We start from the raw sequence: 18,823 nt of genomic DNA on the forward strand, positions 1-18,823 counted from the left end.
AAAGTAATGCTCAAACTTCCCCAACCTAGGCTTCAACAGTATATGAACCAAAAATTTCCAGATATATAAGTTGGATTTAGAAAAAGCAAAGGAATCAGAGATCAAATTGCCAGCATCCTTCGGATCATAGAAAAAGCTGGAGAATTCCTGAAAAACATCTGCTTCATTCACTATGCTAAAACTTTTGACTGTGTGGTTTACAAAAATACTGTGGAAAATACTTAAAGAGATGGTAATAACAGACCACTTTACCTGCCTCCTGAGAAGCCTGTATGCAGGTCAAGCAGCAACAGTTAGAACGGGACATGGAACAATGGACTGGTTCCAAATTGGGAAAAAAGTCTGTCAAGGCTGTTTATTGTCATCCTGCTTAAACCTATATGCAGAGTACAGCATCTGAAATGCCAGGCTGGATGAAGCACAAGCTGGAATCAAGATTGCTGGGGAAAATATCAATAATGACAGGTACGCAGATGACACCACCCTTATGGCAGAAAGTGAAAAGGATCTAACAACCATTTGATGAAAGTGAAAGAGGAGAGTGAAAAGGCTGGCTTAAAATTCAACATTCAAAAATCGAAGATCATGGCATCCAGTTCCATCACTTCATAGCAAAATGATGAGGAAACAAGGAAACAGTGACAGACTTTATTTTCTGGGACTCCAAAATCACTGCAGATGGTGACTGCAGCCATGAAATTAAAAGACTCTTGCTCCTTGAAATAAAACCTTTGACAAACCTAGACAGCATATTAAAAAGCAAAGCCATTACTTTACCGACAAAGGTCCATCTAGTCAAAGTGATAGTTTTTCCAGTAGTCATGTATCAATGTGAGAGTTGGGCTATAAAGAAAGCTGAGTGCCAAGGAACTGATGCTTTTGAACTGTGGTGTTTGAGAAGACTCTTGAGAGTCCCTTGGTGCAAGGAGATCCAACCAGTCCATCCTAAAGGAAATCAGTCCTGAATATTCATTGGAAGGACTGATGTGGAAGCTGAAGCTCCAATACTGTGGCCACGTGATGGGAAGAGTAGACTCATTAGAAAAGACCCTGAAGCTAGGAAAGATTGAAGGAGGGAGGAGAAGGAGATGACAGAGAACAAGGTGGTTGGATGGCATCACCAACTCAACAGACATGAGTTTGAGCAAACTCCAGGAGATGGAGCAAGACAGGGAAGCTTGGCAGGCTGTAGTCCATGGCATCGCAAAGAGTTGGACATGACTGAGTGACTAACAACAACTATTGGCCATTCACAGAAAAGTTTGCCAACCTCTGTGACAAATAATTTTCATCTAAATGAATGAATATATGAATAAATTAATTGTAACAGGAAATTTATTTTTATGCAATCACTTCTCAAAAGTACTCCATGACAGAGATCCAGATGTTGTCTAGATTTTGACACATTTTATTACAAATATGACACTTGTAAGTATCATTTTGCTGTGCTATTCTGAAATAGATTCAATCAGAATAAAAATTATAACTGTGTTTTCTAAATGAGCTTCTCCTGTTTTTGTAATTAAACATACATCATCATGCTTCTTTTCATGAGGATCAGTCAACCCCCCAAGAAATTCTTTTTAAACTCTGTTCGTCATCTCAGGTTACTCATCTCACTCTATCAAGTATGTGTATGTCCTTTGGGGATCTTTTTCCTTCTGCATTTGTCATTTGGTTCTAAACTTTTACCCTGTGATAGGCATTTCTGATTTAAAAAATATGACTGCAAGAAACTCAATCACCTTCCTTATATGTGAATTTCATTTCACTTTTTTCTTTACATGTTTTAAAGAAATTCTAGCTATTACTGAATACTCCCTGCACTTTTTCAAGTGTTTATTTGGAAGAATCACAAAGTGACTATATCTTGAAAAGCAGAACCAGTCACATTTGGATGAAACAAGATTTATGCTCTTGTATAAAGCAGGTTGATGAGGGTAAAAGAAGAGAGTGAAAAAGCTGGCTTAAATTTCAGCATTAAAAAAAATAATAAGATCATGGCATCTGATCCCATCACTTCGTGGCAAGTAGAAGGGCAAACAGTAGAAGCAGTGACAGTTTTTCTTTCATTGGGCTCCAAAATCACTGCGGATGGTGACTGCAGCCATGAAATTAGAAGACGCTTGCTTCTTGGAAGAAAAGCTATGACAAACCTAGACAGTGTATTAAATAGCAAAGACATCACCCACAAACATCCAAGTAGTCAAAGCTATGGTTTTACCTATAGTCATATACAGATGTGAGAGCTGGACCATGAAGAACGCTGAGCACTGAAGAACTAATGTTTTGAATCATGATGCTGGAGAAGACTCTTGAGAGTCCCTTCGACTGCAAGGAGATCAAACCTGTCAAGCCTAAAAGAAATCAACTTTGAATATTCATTGGAAGGACTGATGCTAAAGCTGAAGTTCCAATAGTTTGGCCACCCCAAACCTCACTGAATGCAGACAGCCAGCTCATTGGAAAAGACCCTGATGTTGGGAAAGACTGACGGCAAAAGGAGAAGAGGGTGACAGAGGATGAGATGGTTGGATAGCATCACCGACTCAATGGACATGAACTTGAGCAAACTCCAGGAGATAGAAGAGGACAGGGAAGCCTAGCATGCTGCGTCCATGGGGCTGCAAAGAGTTGGACATGACTTAGCAACTGAACAACAACAACATAAACAAGATACATACACTGCTATTGATTTAACAACAACAACAACAAAAAGCTATACAAAATACATATTACAAAATTAGAAATAAGCTACTCTGAACAGTGCAGAGAAACCAGAAGAGGACTAAAAGGAAAATGGCTCTAATGCTATTGCTTACACCTTCCTAGTGTTGGCATTCCTGCCACTTTTCACTTATTTTCTTTTCCAAATTTCTGAAAAGGGATTACAAAGTAAATAATAAGTTGAATCTGTTACCTGAGATGACAAGTTTTTTTTTTCTTTTGTGTAATTTTGCTTTTAAATTTGGAGAAGTGGATTCAGACTCAAGTTCTTTTAAAATATAAAGCTTGTCTTCTGCACATCATTGATATCACTGAAACTTATAATTTTATAAAGGCAAAAAATGTGGGTTTTGATATTTATCATCTCCTTTTTTTCTCTAAGTGTTTTGGAAATAAATTTATATAGATTGCAGTTAAATAGTATGTTCATTTGCCATACACTATAGGGGAGATCTTATTCTTTCAAATTGAGGGGCCAGTGCTACAGAAGGAAAAGCTTTAGAAGTTAATACTACTTAGTTAATCCAGCTCATTAGCCCCAAATCTCACTGAATGCTGAGAGTGCTGCTAATGTAATAATTTCCCCTGTTAATGGAGTCAAAGCAAACTTCAAAGAATGGCTAGTACCTCATTCATTAACTTAATCAACTCTCTGGACACCTCACAGACAAGGCGTCCTGGTAGGAGGGCAATAAAGATGTAAGTAGGTGTTCTGTTCTGTTTTCCCACCACTGATTTAAAAGTTAAAATTCAAATAACCAAGAGTGCACAAAGAATAAACAGTCCCAGCTTCCCTGGTGACTCAGACAGTAAAGAATCTGCTGGTAATGCCAGAGACCTGGGTTTGATCCCTGGGTTGGGAAGATCTCCTGGAAGAGGAAATACAGTATTCTTGCCTGGAAAATTCCACAAACAGAAGAACCTGGCAGGCTACGGTCCATAGCGCCACGAACAGTAGGACATGATTGAGCACACAGGCAGATACCACCTTTAAATAAGACCAGAACAAGAAAAATAAATGCTACTATGTAACTTTTGTCAGAACTTAACTGCAAGCAGATCCACCCAGTCCATTCTAAAGATCAGTCCTGGGTGTTCATCAGAAGGACTGATGCTAAAGCTGAAACTCCAATACTTTGGCCACCTCACGCGAAGAGTTGACTCATTGGAAAAGACTCTGATGCTGGGAGGGATTGGGGGCAGGAGGAGAAGGGGAAGACAGAGGATGAGATGGCTGGATCGCATCACTGACTCAACGGACATGTGTTTGAGTGAACTCCAGGAGCTGGTGATGGACAGGAAGGCCTGTGTTCTGTGATTCATGGGGTCGCAAAGAGTTGGACACAACTGAGCAACTGAACTGAATGAACTGAACTGAACTGAAGTTTGAAATGATCCAAATAGAGAACAGTCAATATAAAAAGCCAAAATCTAGTGTACTAGCATTGTACGTTTTACATGCTAGAACTGCTGTACACACTTTAGCCTGTAAACAAAATAGATGCTGGGTGGTTATCAATTTCTACCATTATTAGTTCGTTTTCCTTTAAAGATTTTCTAAAACAAAGGTCAATATATTTAGAGCATATATAACAAATACTATTTTTCACACATGATTTTTTTAAGCTTTAAAACAAAGTAGGAAAAAAAAAGAATGTTATTTTTCTTTCACTCAATCAATATGTGAATACCTTCCGCCTACCTAAGCAGTATTTAAATGTTGTTTTTGCTGCTTAGTCACTAAGCCATGTCCAACTGTTTTGCGACCCCATGGACTGTCCCATGGGATTTCCCAGGCAAGAATAATGGAGTGGATTACCATTTCCTTCTCCATGGGATCTTCCTGATTTGGAGATCAAATTCAGGTCTCCTGTGTTGGCAGGTGGATTCTTCATCACTGAGCTACCAGGGAAGCCTGGTGTCTAGATGATAAAATTCAATAAGAATGTATTTTAAATTATTTTTTATTTTTATTAATTTTTAGCAAATCTTCTTATGAGTTCTTGAATCTTTCTCATTTCTGGATAGTCTTCACTACTATAGTTACTACTGAGGGAGGGAGGAAGGTCCCTATGCCTGTATAAAGTGTTAAGATGTCAGAGATTGCATGGGATTCTTTTTTAAAGAAATAGGTTTTGTTTAGTGAACTAGTTAAAGTTTGGGGGTGACAAAGAGAGAGAAGTTATTGGTGACAGCAGCTGGACAAGAAATAAAACAGCAGGAAGAGTTTTGCTTCTCTTTTGTCACTTGAAGAACTCTCCATTTTCTAAAACAGAAAGTGAGTTTTCTGGTTCCAGCACAACCTTAACTGACTTCAAGTTCCACAGTGTGAATCCTTGGGAGTGACTGTTATTCTCCTTCTGCACCTGCCCCTGGTTTCACCCCCAGCCAGGGAATTATTTAAAACTCTGTTTTCTTTCCTCTTTGCCTACTTAGACACTCAAAGCTGGGGAGTGTTTCATAGTTCTACAAAGGACTTTTCCCCAGCCCAAACTAGCTGTTCCTCCAGTTGCATTAAATTATATGCTAGCAAAGCTTTCTTTTATTCTGTTCTATCTTGCAGGAATTTCTAAGACGCTTTGATACAGTTATAGAGAAACTCACAAACATCTCTGATTTATAAAATGAAGATGTACTATTGAAAGCTTTACTTTTAATTAACAGAAACTAAACGCTTAGAAAATCAGTGTTCTCTAATGCAGAAGCAGCCTGTATTTTTAAAATAATGAATAAGAATGTTTCATGTAGAATGGGATTCAAAGTGTAATTTGATACATTGATTTTAGGTTCATTACTTATATTGTGTCTCTTTTACATTATACATGTCTTTAGATATTCAAAATCTAAGAAGGTAATTGGCACTTCTCTCGATTGAGACATGAAGGATAAAATCAGGTTTGGAGGTACTATTAATTTTCAGTTCAGTCATATGTAATGCTCATACGTTCTCTGGGGTTTTTGCTCTTGGGCATATGTGCCTGCAACAAGCTTCCATGAGCTGTATGGGGTGTCAGCTAGTCTAAGAAGCTTTAGTTGCTCCACTGGAAGGAAGGCTTTCCTTTCTTCAGTGGTCTCACCTGGGCTTGTTCACATGGTGGTAGCTAGCCTGGCCCAGGATCCTAAGAGCCTGCCAACCCAAACAGTGTTGCTGCCGTTTTGTTCTATTAGCTAAAGAAAGTTACAAAGCCAGCCGGTGTTAAAGGCAAGGAGAAATGGACTATAATATCTGGAATAGATAAAACTAAGAATCGTAGTCATGCATGCAATCGTCTGGAACATGCACAACTTTGGAGCTGTAGCAGTCATATGTACAATCATGTTGAGGAAACAGACAGTCAGGACATGAAGATAACTTGCAGAGATAATAATGTGTAAGTGACTAGGACGACCTTGGTAACATTTGTGTTCCTGGTTTTAGCTGTTTCCAAGATTTTAGTGGTACCCTTGCACTTCCCTCAGTGTTGCTGTTAAATCCTTTCTTGAATCTGTGAGTCAATTAAGTCTCCCTTTTTACCTAACTTAAATGAGTTCTATTGGCTTTAATCAAAATTCCTGAAAAAATACCTGCACCCAAACTTATTTACATTTCTTATTCCCTGTCCATTCTTGTCTTATACTAATATACTCAGTAGAATAAAGGTTAAGTTATATATTCATTTAGCTACTGCCTTTCATTTTTCAATCAATTTTATTTCCAATAAACCAAATGTCCATCTTCATTAAGCAACTCAACTGTATTTAATTCTTCATCTGGATTTGTAGGATGGTACTTTTTAAATGGTCTGAGTAGTCAGACACTACCCTTTAATTCCAAAAATTAAAGACTAAATGTCATTTAGGAAATTGAAAATCAACTTTTTATGACTTCAATTGAAAGAACTCATACTGAAATGTGAACAATGTTCATGAAAAGTTAATGAATAAGACTAATGATAGTGTGTAGTAATTTTAGAATGATCAGGCTATTAAACTACTTATAACTAATGCTAATACCTTAGAGAAAAGAGGTTAATGGTATTAGAATTTCATGCTCATAACAAAACTGAACTTCAAAAGCCTTTGATGATCACATATATCAAGAGTCCACTTCACATTGCTCTCACATTCACTATCTAGACACATTCATTTATCATTTTAAATATAATTATTATGGATGTCAAACTCTAGTATCTGAAGCAATTTTATGACTTTTGAACTCTGCATATCCCTGTGTAATTTTGTGCTTCCTCCTAAGATTTAAAAATACTCCCTTTTCTTGTTCCCTTTTTGGGCCACTGTAATTGAGAGGTCTGTGTCCTTTTAAAATCCCTTCAGCATGTTGGAAGAAAAACATCATCTAGCAAAAAGGTAAATAATGTTTTTAGAAAACCAGCACAGATGGTAAGGACGCTAAGCCACTGAATGCACAGACTAGGAATAAAAGCCTCTGCTAAAAGAACGGTTCTGTGACCCATTACATCCTGCATCTCTCTGAACGGAAACAAAAAAGAAGGCACAGTTTCAAGGAAAGACACTATCAATGTTAGGTAAAATTTGTGTAGGAATATGCCTTTTCAGTATAGTCTTCTTTCTTCAGAACCAGGCAGTTACTTTCAGTTACCTGATATTTACAGAGGTCAAGGAGGTGTCATTATTGTCCTCAGTTTCAGTAGATTCACAGGCAATGTGGGAGAATTTAAGAGACTTACAATTAGTGATAATGGTGTTTCCTCCCTTTGGTAATCTACTTCAAAATGTCTCTGTAGAAGTTTATATGCCTCTATAAAAGTTTAAATTCAATTGAGTCGAAATGTTCATATTCCTGAGAAAAACAAACAATAGAATTTTAGTATACTTCTCCCAGTGAGACCCCTTCGTTCCAGTGCCACACTGGTTATCTGTAAATAAAGTGCAGCTTTCAAGGCAGTCAGTGAGCCGTCAAGCATGTGAAAGAGGCAATATTTCAGCAGTGCTGTGCTGTGCTAAAGAGTGCAATCCATCAGAGAGCTGGTAAAACACAGGGGCCATTTGGGAAAGCTCTAAGCACACATTTACAAAAATATCAAATACAAATTAAAGGGAACTTAAGGATACTTTGTTTTGACTGCTGGAAAGGAAACAATGATACACAGAGGGACCCAGGTGGTTAATGTACTGTGCACATTACCACTATGAAGTACAAAACCTCAGTCTCTCAGCTCTTCAGAAACTACAAAGTCAGTTGATTACATAGTGCCCTGTAGAATAGACTTTAAACTTAGATGAGCAAACATCCCAGATATCCTTTCAAAGCTTGCCAATTCACTTGGCTTTTGAAGTCTTGTTATAGGGCTGTTGTGCAGGATAAGATTACAATGTTTTAACTCTACTAGAGGGTCTAAGCTTATCTCAAAAACAATACAGAAAATGGCAGGAGCTCTTGTTCATTGAAGTAAAAGTAAACAGGTACAATAGTAACAGTAAAACAAATTTTCTGGATTCAGAGATGGTGCGATATGTAAACCTAAGGATCTGATGTTAATGTAAGTCCCTAGACATGGTAGTCAACTTCACTAGAAGGCAAATAGGGAGTTACTTTTTTCTATTTTAGTTCAATTTTAGGGAGTTTATTTTATACTGGAAATTCATCTATGTTCACATCTGAGCTAATGGTTTTCATCTATAGATTAACCTGGTTGTTTCCTGAGAAACCTGTATGCAGGTCAAGAAGTAACAGTAAGAACCAGACATGGAACAAGTGACTGGTTCCAAGTTGGGAAAGGAGTACATCAAGGCTGTAAACTGTCAAGCTGAATATTTAATTTATATGCAGAATACATCATGTGAAATGCTGGGCTTGATGAATCACAAGCTGGAATCAAGATTGTAAGGAGAAATATCAACAACCTCAGATATGCAGATCATACCACTCTAATGGCAGAAAATAAAGAGGAACTAAAAAGCCTCTTGATGAGGGTGAAAAAGAAGAGAGAAAAAGCTGGCTTGAAACTCAATATTAAAAATACTAAGATCATGGCATCCAGTTCCATTACTTAATGACAAATAGAATAGGGAAAAGTAGAAACAGTGACAGATTTTATTTTCTTGGCCTCCAAAATCACTGTGGACAGTGACTGTAGCCATGAAAATAAAAGATCCTTGTTCCATGAAAGGAAAGCTATGACAGACCTAGATAGCAGAGACACCAGTTTGCTGAAAAAAGTCTGCATAGTCAAAGCTATTGTTTTTTCCAGTAGTCATGTACAGATGTGAGAGTTGGACCATAAAGAAGGCTAAGTGCTGAAGAACTGATGCTTTTGAATTGTGGTGCTGGAGAGGACTCTTGGGAGTCTCTTGGACTGCAACGAGATCAAACCAATCAATCATAAAGGAAATCAACCCTAAATACTCATTGGAAGGGATGATACTAAAGCTGAAGCTCCAAAACCTTGGCCACCTGATACAAAGAGCTGACACATGGGAAAAGACCCTGGTTCTGGGACAGATTAAAGACAAACAGAGAAGTTGGCAGAGGATGAGATGGTTAGGTAGCATCACCGACTCAATGGACATGAATTTGAAAAAAAAATCTGGGAGACAGTGAAGGATAGGGAAGCCTGGTGTGTTGCAATCCATGAAGTCTCAAAGAGTCGGACATGACTTGATGACTGAACAGCAACAGAAGGGTCTTTAAGATCCTGTCTCATTATCACATTCTCTGCTCATACATATTTGTAGATTCAAGTGTCTTCTTACCACAATGACTAGAAAGTCTATAATGAAAATGCAAGACGGTGGACAAAATCACAACCCATGCTTAATGTTTACTTTGATGTCTTTTAGTAATTTGATTTGATAATTTGGAGATACAGAGTCATTCCTCTAATTGAAAGTGTGCGAAAAATGATCCATACCCAGTGAATGTTGAAGTCATTGGAAATAATTTGGTGGGTGTTTTTGTTTTTGAGTAATACAATTTCACATATCAATAGCAACAACAAAAATTAAGAGTGGAGTACATAATTCATAGGGAGATATTCTTCATAAAATTCTTCCTGTTGAAATGTCTGAATAATATGCTTTGATTTGTATGCTTTTTCAGAGTTTTGCAGACCCATGACACAGAACACAGCTATCTCTATCTAACCAATATATTTTAAAAGCCAATAAGGTTTCCCAAAATAGAACTTGTTGACAAACGCTTCAGATGTGGACCTCTAGTGAGTCATACATGAGTATTGTAGAGAGGAGAGTCACTAAAGGCAAGTTCTACATGAGTAAGAAAAAAAAAAAAATCACTGTCGATTTGAAGACCTAATTTAATATTTAGTATTTAGTAATTCAACTATGCTGTCTTATAATTTGTTCCTTGCTTTCACTATCAGTACAGAAACTAATGTCTAATGCCTAAAACATCTCTGTATAAATCCCAATTTTGACCTAGTGTGTATTCAGAAAACTAAGACCATGGCATCTGGTCCCATCACTTCATGGGAAATAGATGGGGAAACAGTGGAAACTGTGGCTGACTATTTTTGGGGCTCCAAAATGACTGCAAATGTTGCCTGCAGCCATGAAATTAAAAGATGCTTCCTCCTTGGAAGAAAAGTTATGACCAACCTAGATAGCATATTCAAAAGCAGAGACATTACTTTGCCAACAAAGGTCCATCTAGTCAAGGCTATGGTTTTTCCAGTAGTCATGTATGGATGTGAGAGTTGGACTGTGAAGAAAGCTGAGTGCAGAAGAATTGATGCTTTTGAACTGTGGTGCTGGAGAAGACTCTTGAGAGTCCCTTGGACTGCAAGGAGATCCAACCAGTCCATCCTAAATGAGATCAGCCCTGGGTGTTCTTTGGAAGGACTGATGCTAAAGCTGAAACTCCAGTACTTTGGCCACCTCATGCGAAGAGTTGACTCATTGGAAAAGACTCTGATGCTGGGAGGGATTGGGGGCAGGATGAGAAGGGGACGACAGAGGATGGAATGGCTGGATGGCATCACCACCCCACCGACCCAGGGATCTAGCCCAGGTCTCCTGCATTGCTGGCAGATTATTTACCACTGAGCCACCAGGGAAGCCTGGCTAAAAGACATTGTCACAGTATAACATAGACAGCAACATCAGGAAATAACTGCCACTCCTACCACTTGTAGGATTAAGGAACCAAAGGAAGGAAGCCATTGGAATCATTAAGGATTGGAGGAGGAGCTTTGTGGAGATGAACATCAGACCTCCCTGGTGCTCGAGTCTCTGAGGGGGACTTGATGAAATTAAATGCTGGAAATGCAAATGTTGGAAAGACTACAAACTAGAATCACTGGCTATTACAGAAAGGCACTGCTGCAGCCAGAATGAAGAAGTGTTGAGGTAACTACCTGGAGCTGAAAGAAACAGAGAGAAAGTTCACCATATGAGCAATCCCTATGTCTCCTCTAGTCTTTCTAGTTCCTTCCAATAGTCTCAAGCAGAAGGTCAGGAGAAAAATTGGGTTTGTAAAGCTCCTGCTCAGCATTATAAAGCCAACTACCGAAGTGGGGCTGGAGCCAAGAGACAATAGTTTGAACTGCCACAACCTCTACCTTACAGGACAGTGAAGGATTTGCAATTACATCATTGATGGACAGTTCTCAAGAGTGTCAGATTGGATACAGTGAGTTATGAGAAATGCTCTAGCATGAAAGCAAGAATTAAGCAGTGATCATTTCCCTTTTTTCTAGTTTTGAGACACATTTTTCTTTATCAGAAAGTTGTAGTTTAATAAAACTCTGTACAGAGAATCAAAATTATTATAACTTTAACATATTCAATGTTTCTTATTAAAGAGATTTCTACAGGCCATTATTCAGGTCTATTATTCTAACATTAGACACATTTTAGCTTATTAGCTTAAAATCAGCAACATTACATATTACAAATGCAAAGATGTGCCCACTTTCAGGATTCTAGACCGCTTTTGTCCAGATATTATAGAATTGTTAGAAATAATCCATGAGAAACTGTGACTTTTTTAAATTAAATAAAATTTATATATAGACATAATAAAGATTTCAATTATTTATATAAATACTTTTAAAGTAAAAAAATCTATATGTTTATAGTTTTAGTCACACAGAAATGGATCCTACCTCAATTTTTTTTACTTAATATCATCCTTTGTAATATTACACAGATTGATATTCCCCAACCTTGGTATTATCTGCATTCAAATGTACATGCACATAATATATGTTAAAATTCCCTTTTGATGGTAATTTATGTTGTTTCTAACTTTCTGCTATGATGATAAATGATGAATGAACAAATGACAGGATTCACATTGAACAATCTTTATATGTGATCTCATATACAAAGTGTTGGAGAAGGAAATGGCAATCCACTCCAGTATTCTTGCTTGGAAAACCTCATGGACAGGGGAGCCAAGCAGCCTACAGTCATGGTGTCACAAAAGTGTTGGATACAACTGAGTGATTAAACAACAAATATACAAAGGTCATGTGTGTGTGTGTACGTGTGTGTGTGTATATATATATTCTTGGCATATAAAATTATATATATAATGGACATAACAATACCAAGTTAGATAAACAATCAGTATTTTGTTTAATGTTCATTAATAGTTGGGTCAGCCATTGATGACTTAAAACATCATGAAAAGAGAACAAAATACAGTCCTATGAGTGTCATGTCATCTTTTTATTCAAAGCATTTTTATAATCAGTATTTTTCTTTCTCATAACCAGATCCTACACCATGTGAAGCCCTTACCATATTACAGCTACGACCAGCCGGTGATCAGGTACTGCCAGGCTCACCAGCCACTCCATGTCAACAAGGGCTACGAAGCAGTGTCTCCGGAACAGGACGAATCTCCCAGTCTGGAGCTTGGGCACGACCACAGCTTCATCGCCACCATCGCCAGGTCTGCAGCCCCAGCCATTTACCTTGAGAGAATAACAAACTAACGTGAAAGGCAACCCCTCATTGGAGAACTCAATCCGGGGAAGGAGGGCCTTCATCTTAAAGGAGAATGAGTGTCCAAATCACGCAATCCAGCCGGCTCATCGTTCCTGAGATATTTATGGCATAGAGGAAAGGAAACAAAACTGCTTAAAGAGAGCAGTGGATGTACCTGCAAGCATAACCAGGAGAACTACAGAACTCTCTTTGCTTTAAAACATACAAACAGAAATTCTCCTGGATGTAAATAGTAAACATGTCAGGTTCTTATAAAAATAGATTTCACCTTAGCTACATATAGCTTTGTTTGTATATTTTGCTTTTTCTACAACTGCATGGTTCCTGGGCTGGAGAACCACAGTGGGGTGGGGGTGGGGGGAGCATCAAACCAGATGTGGGTGGGAAATTGGGGAAACAATACATTTTTCACTGTTAAATGTGTGTAACAGATTATTCCACTTGTTTTCGATTCATTTTTTCTTCAAAAATGTCATTTGTTCTTGCTTGGTTTCTTGTGTTTTTTTACGGGTCATGTGATTCTGTTTCCAATTCTAAACATGGGCACTGAAATTTACGTTGTTCCAAAAGATTTCCTTTACTGCAGACCACAAAGAAACAAAGTTGACCACAAAGTCTGACAGAACTACTGGAATGAAAATCCAACAAAATCTGAGCAAATGATCCTCCAAGTCACATTGTATGCAATGTGAAGAGTTTTGATTTTTTTATCCTATTGGCAGCCCACACTGTGAGCTTTCACTGTGTGAGAGGTGAAGAGAAAGACCTGGGAAGACCTCCAAATAAGAAGACTCTTAGAAAGTTTCTCAACTTCGTATACCTAGGGATATATGAAGAATAAAGTCCATGTGGTCAATGAACAAAACGACCAAGCTGACAAATTTCTAAACACAAGATAATGTGTCACCTTGCTTTTTAAATTAATTATCAATTAGCTTTTGTGTAGATTTTATCAATAAAAGAAAAAATATTGGAAAAAATAAACAATTATTTTGTGGGTAGTATACCACAGGCCACCTAATGTTGAGTGCTTTGTCTCTATATTACGGAATCGTTCTAATGTATAGTGACAATTCGAGAAGAATATTTTGCTATCTGTCAAGTGCCTTCTACATGTTCTTCCCTCAGGTAAGGAAGTCCTGCAAGATTAGAAAAGAATTATGAGACATCTTATGTACTACTTGCTTTCATAGTTTCATTTACAGATATGATGTGACTCAGAACTGTTTAGCAATAAGAAAAAATTAAGTATCCATGAAAGTTTTAGAGGTTGAATGATCTTCTAGGACAGACAGAACTGTGTGGATATTGATTACAATTTCAATAAAGCATAGTTATCACCCATTTTTTAACAAAGGATATACCTATGCATACATCAGTTGAACCATTTTCACTTGACTTCCTTGGTTCTGTGATGCTATCTCATCAATTCTCCAATTCACTACAGACATTATTCTGATCTAGCCACTTGTCTGATTCACTATTTTTAAAATAAATTGAAAGTATATAATGTATGTCATCCTTTATTAGGTGAGATTTTGCATTCTGAAAGGTGCTAATATATGGTGATATTAGTGGGTTTTCTGAAGAACTAAATTGATTGCTGCCATCCATTTAATTCCAAATTCTCTTGAAATAATAATAAAATTATTGTCAATTACTTTCACATCAAAGTAAACTAGCATAGAGTACTAAGAATTTTTTCCTCAAGGTCATTCTGTATTACTACTATTTTAAATTAGATTTGAAGATAAATTCTCTTAACTTATAAAAATGTTGTCATATTAGAGAAAATTAAAGGAAGCATTTTATATTGGAACACAGGTGGTTGCCCTCAGATTCTGGTAACTTTCCTGTTAACATTTATATGGGCTTCCCTGGTAGCTCAGCTGGTAAAGAATCTGCCTGCAATGCAAAAGACCCCAGTTCAATTCCTGGATTGGCAAGATCCGCTGCAGAAGGATTAGGCTACCCACTCCAGTATTCTTGGGCTTCCCTCATGGCTCAGCTAGTAAGGAATCCACCCGCAGTGCGGGAGACCTGGGTTTGATTTGAAGTTAAATTCTATCTTAATTGATAAAAATTTTGTCATATTAAAGAAATGTAAAGGAAGCTTTTTACATTAGCACACAGGCTGTTGCTCTCAGATTTTGATAACTTTCTTGTTAACATTTATAAGTTTTTATTATATCTGGGTATGTTTCTTATACATATTCAAGTACATATTCAAGTATAGTTATATATCACCAACTCAGTGAAGGTAAATTTGAGCAAACTCCAACAGATAGTTACAAACAGGGGCCTGGTGTGCTGCAGTCTACAGGGTCACAAAGAGTTGAACATGACTTAGTGACTGAACAATAACAACAAAATTCAAGTATAGAATGAATTGATTGTGAGCTTAAAAGTTAAAAATAATTATTTGCCAATTTACTTTTTTTTAAGAATTATTTAATAGATTTGTGTAGTCTTCCAGGTGGCACTAGTGGTAAAGAGCCCACCAGCCAGTGCAGGAGACTTAAGAGATGCAAGTTTTATCCCAGGTTGGGAAGATGCCAACCCAGGAAATGGCAACCACTCCAGTAATCTTACCATGGGAAATCCTATGGACAGAGAAGCCTGGCAGGCCACAGTCCTTAGGGTTGCAAAGAGTCAAACATGACTGAAGTGACAGCATAGCACACAATATATTTGTAGCAAAATATTTTGGAGTGTTTTCCCAAATTACATGGATTCTCTTAATTCTTCCCACCATCTCCATCTATCCAACATCACCTATATATCCCATCTGCCACCCCATCCCTGCCTGAGGTGATTTACTAGAGGTCATACCTGAAAAATTGTGATCAAATTTCACTTTAATCAACAATTTATTCTGTTTATTTCTCTTTCTTGTAAGCAAAAGTGCCTTAAAATTGATAATATTCATGTTATATAAAACTGCCATATTTGGCCAACCATTGCCTCAAATCTAACATGAAATAGTGAACTGTTAGCAAAACAGACAACATTATGACAATGCTATATCCTCTTAATGGGAAAAGTTTCAAAGAAGTTTTTAAAATCAGTTTCATTTACATATGCCAGAACAAGTTTTACTGCATTTTGGAACTCTACTGATGATTAAACAAAAAATTGAACCAGCCAAAAAAACCTAACAAACCAAAAAAATCTAAAAAAAAAAAAAAAAATGTGCTTAAGTAGGTTTAGAAAAGTGATTGAAAAATTCAACCAAGAAATTGTGCGAGAGATCAAGTAGATTCTCAGAGAAAACAACTTCTTGAAAAAATTAGTGCTATTTTCAACAGAGAACTTAACCAGATGCTGGATCTTTTAAGATCCTTTAAGCCCAAAAGATAATCATGTCTATGCTGAAAGCCTAGTATAACCAAGAAGGATGCAAGGTTTCTGTCAGTCACAATCAAGACTAAATTATTGTCAGGACCCCTCAGTGATATACAGCAAACCTGAACCATCTGGTCATGTTCATCACCATTCCCGGTTTACTCAACTGCTGTGCTATGCAAACTGATTGCTCTAGATTCCCTCTTCTCCCTAAACCTGGAAGAGAGTTCGTAATTTGGAAATGTGGCCCCATCAGAAGGTGCCATTCAATGAGTCAAGCAGTATGCTCAGTATTTTCCTAGTACAGGGGAAGAAATATATCACACCTCTAGAGACATTTTGAATTTTTTCTCTAGGTGTGGCTAACATAAGTTTTGGGTTTTCTTTTATACTGTCTTCTAAAAATCAGAAATCATTTTGATTCTATTTATTTTTTAGGTTAAAATGTTAAAGATCCTTAAAATAAGTTATGCTTTATTTCAAGACCACACTAATTAGTAGTTTGCTTTTATACTACAATATTTATTAAACCTCTGAAAGGTATGCGGGTTGAGGAGTAGCATGGTGTTAACCATGCTACTCAGAACTATGAATGTGATACCTACAGACTGAAATGGTCAGTTACTCAAACATTATGATTATATTTTTCATAAACATTCTTAGTAAAGTTGAATTTGCTTTTACCTGCTGTTTAATACAATAAGGAAATATCTAAAAGCAGAAACTATATATATATGTTTAAATTTTAATTCTATTGTAGCTCTACTCACAGTATATCATATATGACCTTCTGAGACTAAAGCTATAAATGGTGAGTCATCATTGGCAGAATGCCAGAAACCCAAGTACTTTGAAAATTAAAGAGAGACAAAGTTACAATATTTCATATAATTTCACTCAGTAATAAGACAGTGTGAGAGGAAGGAGGCCTCTAGGAGGATGTCCCTAGCATCTGCATTTAGCCTCCATGCCACACTTTTGTCAGTAGCTTGAGCAAAAGTGATACATATCATGAAACTGAGAAAAGGGAGAAAGTGTAGTATTCCAACCTGTAAACCTTGTTTTTTATAAGCAATCATTTTATATAAATTACATTTGGAAATTTTGGTTGACTGGTACTTTATCATTAGTCCACAGTGTCATAAGACCATCAAAGGAAACAAATCAAAGAGAAGCATAAAATAAAGAATGTTATTATTTGAATCTAACCTTTACTAGTCGAACCATGCCTAGGATTCAGCATCAGTGTTATATCAACAAGGGGACATCTCCAAGAATAGTAAAAATAATACTGATATTTGTGTAATCCATAGCATATATCCCTGCTCAATAAAGGAAAGCATGTACCTTTGCAAATAACTATTTCCACATTTACAAATGACATGAAATACTCTTATGTCTGAAATGCATGGAGGCATTTCTTTATGAAGAACACAATATATTTTAATCTTGCTAATAATAGAGTGAATGTCAAGTTCATCTGGATTAAATGAAAATGAATAATTAAAATGACAAGAACCTAGTATCATGAATGGAAAATGGATCTTTCCATATACAACTTTCCTCTTCCTTGTTGGAGATAAGCCCATTGTTTCTACTGTGTAAAGCATTGCAAAATTATAATAAATTAATAAATGCACAGAGTATTGCAGAAAGTAAAGAAGAAGTAAAGAGTCTCTTGAGGAAAGTTAAAAAGTGAGTGAAAAAGTTGGCTTAAAATTCAAAAAACTAAGATCATGGCATCTAGTGCCATCACTTCATGGCATATAGATGGGGAAACAATGGAAACAGTGAGACTATTTTGGGGGGCTCCAAAATCACTTCAGATGGTGGCTGCAGTCATGAAATTAAAAGCTACTTGCTCCTTGGAAGAAAAGCTATGACCAACCTAGACAGCAGAGACATTACTTTGCCAATAAATGTCCATCTAGTCAAAGCTATGGTTTTCCCACTTGTCATGTATGGATAGGAGACTTGGACTATAAAGAAAGCTGAGTGCTGATGAAATGATGCTTTTGAACTGTGATGTTGGAGAAGACTCTTGAGAGTCCCTTGGACTGCAAGGAGATCCAACCAGTCAATCCTACAGGAAATCAGTCCTGAATATTCATTGGAAGGACTGATGTTGAAACTGAAACACCAATACTTTGGCCATCTGATGCAAAGAACTGACTCACTGGAAAAGATCCTGATGCTGGGAAAGATTGAAAGTGGGAGGAGAAGGGGATGACAGAAGATGAGATGGTTGGATGGCATCACTGACTCCATGGACATGAGTTTGAGCAAGCTCTGGGAGTTGGTGACAGACAGGGAGGCCTGGCATGCTGCAATCCATGATGTCTCAAAGAGTTGGATATGACTGAGTGACTGAACTGAACTGATATATGTATATGCATTAAATAGATGTGAATTTATTATTTATTAAATAGTTGTGCAAACTCTGGGAAATAGTGGAGGAGAGAGGAGTTTGGCATGCTGCAGTCCATGAGATCACAAAGAGCCAGACATGATTTAGGAACTGAACAACAACATATTTATATGTTAGTGTGTGATTTTATAATATTCTATAAAGTTGGCTTTTTCAAGTTAGAGAAACATATATATATTGCTTCATATTCAGATATATATATAATTTAACTACTTATATCTGGAAATTTCCTTCAAGAAGAACAAAATAAAGTTAGAATTTCTACTTTTTTTTTTAATTTATTTTTTATTTTACTTTACAATTCTGTATTGGTTTTGCCATACATTGACATGAATCCACCACGGGTGTACATGCGTTAAAGCATTAAAATAAAATGAATATTGAAAT

The sequence above is a fragment of the Oryx dammah genome, unplaced genomic scaffold, assembly GCF_014754425.2.
Source record: "Oryx dammah isolate SB20612 unplaced genomic scaffold, SCBI_Odam_1.1 HiC_scaffold_11203, whole genome shotgun sequence".
NCBI classification, from domain to species: Eukaryota; Metazoa; Chordata; class Mammalia; order Artiodactyla; family Bovidae; genus Oryx; species Oryx dammah.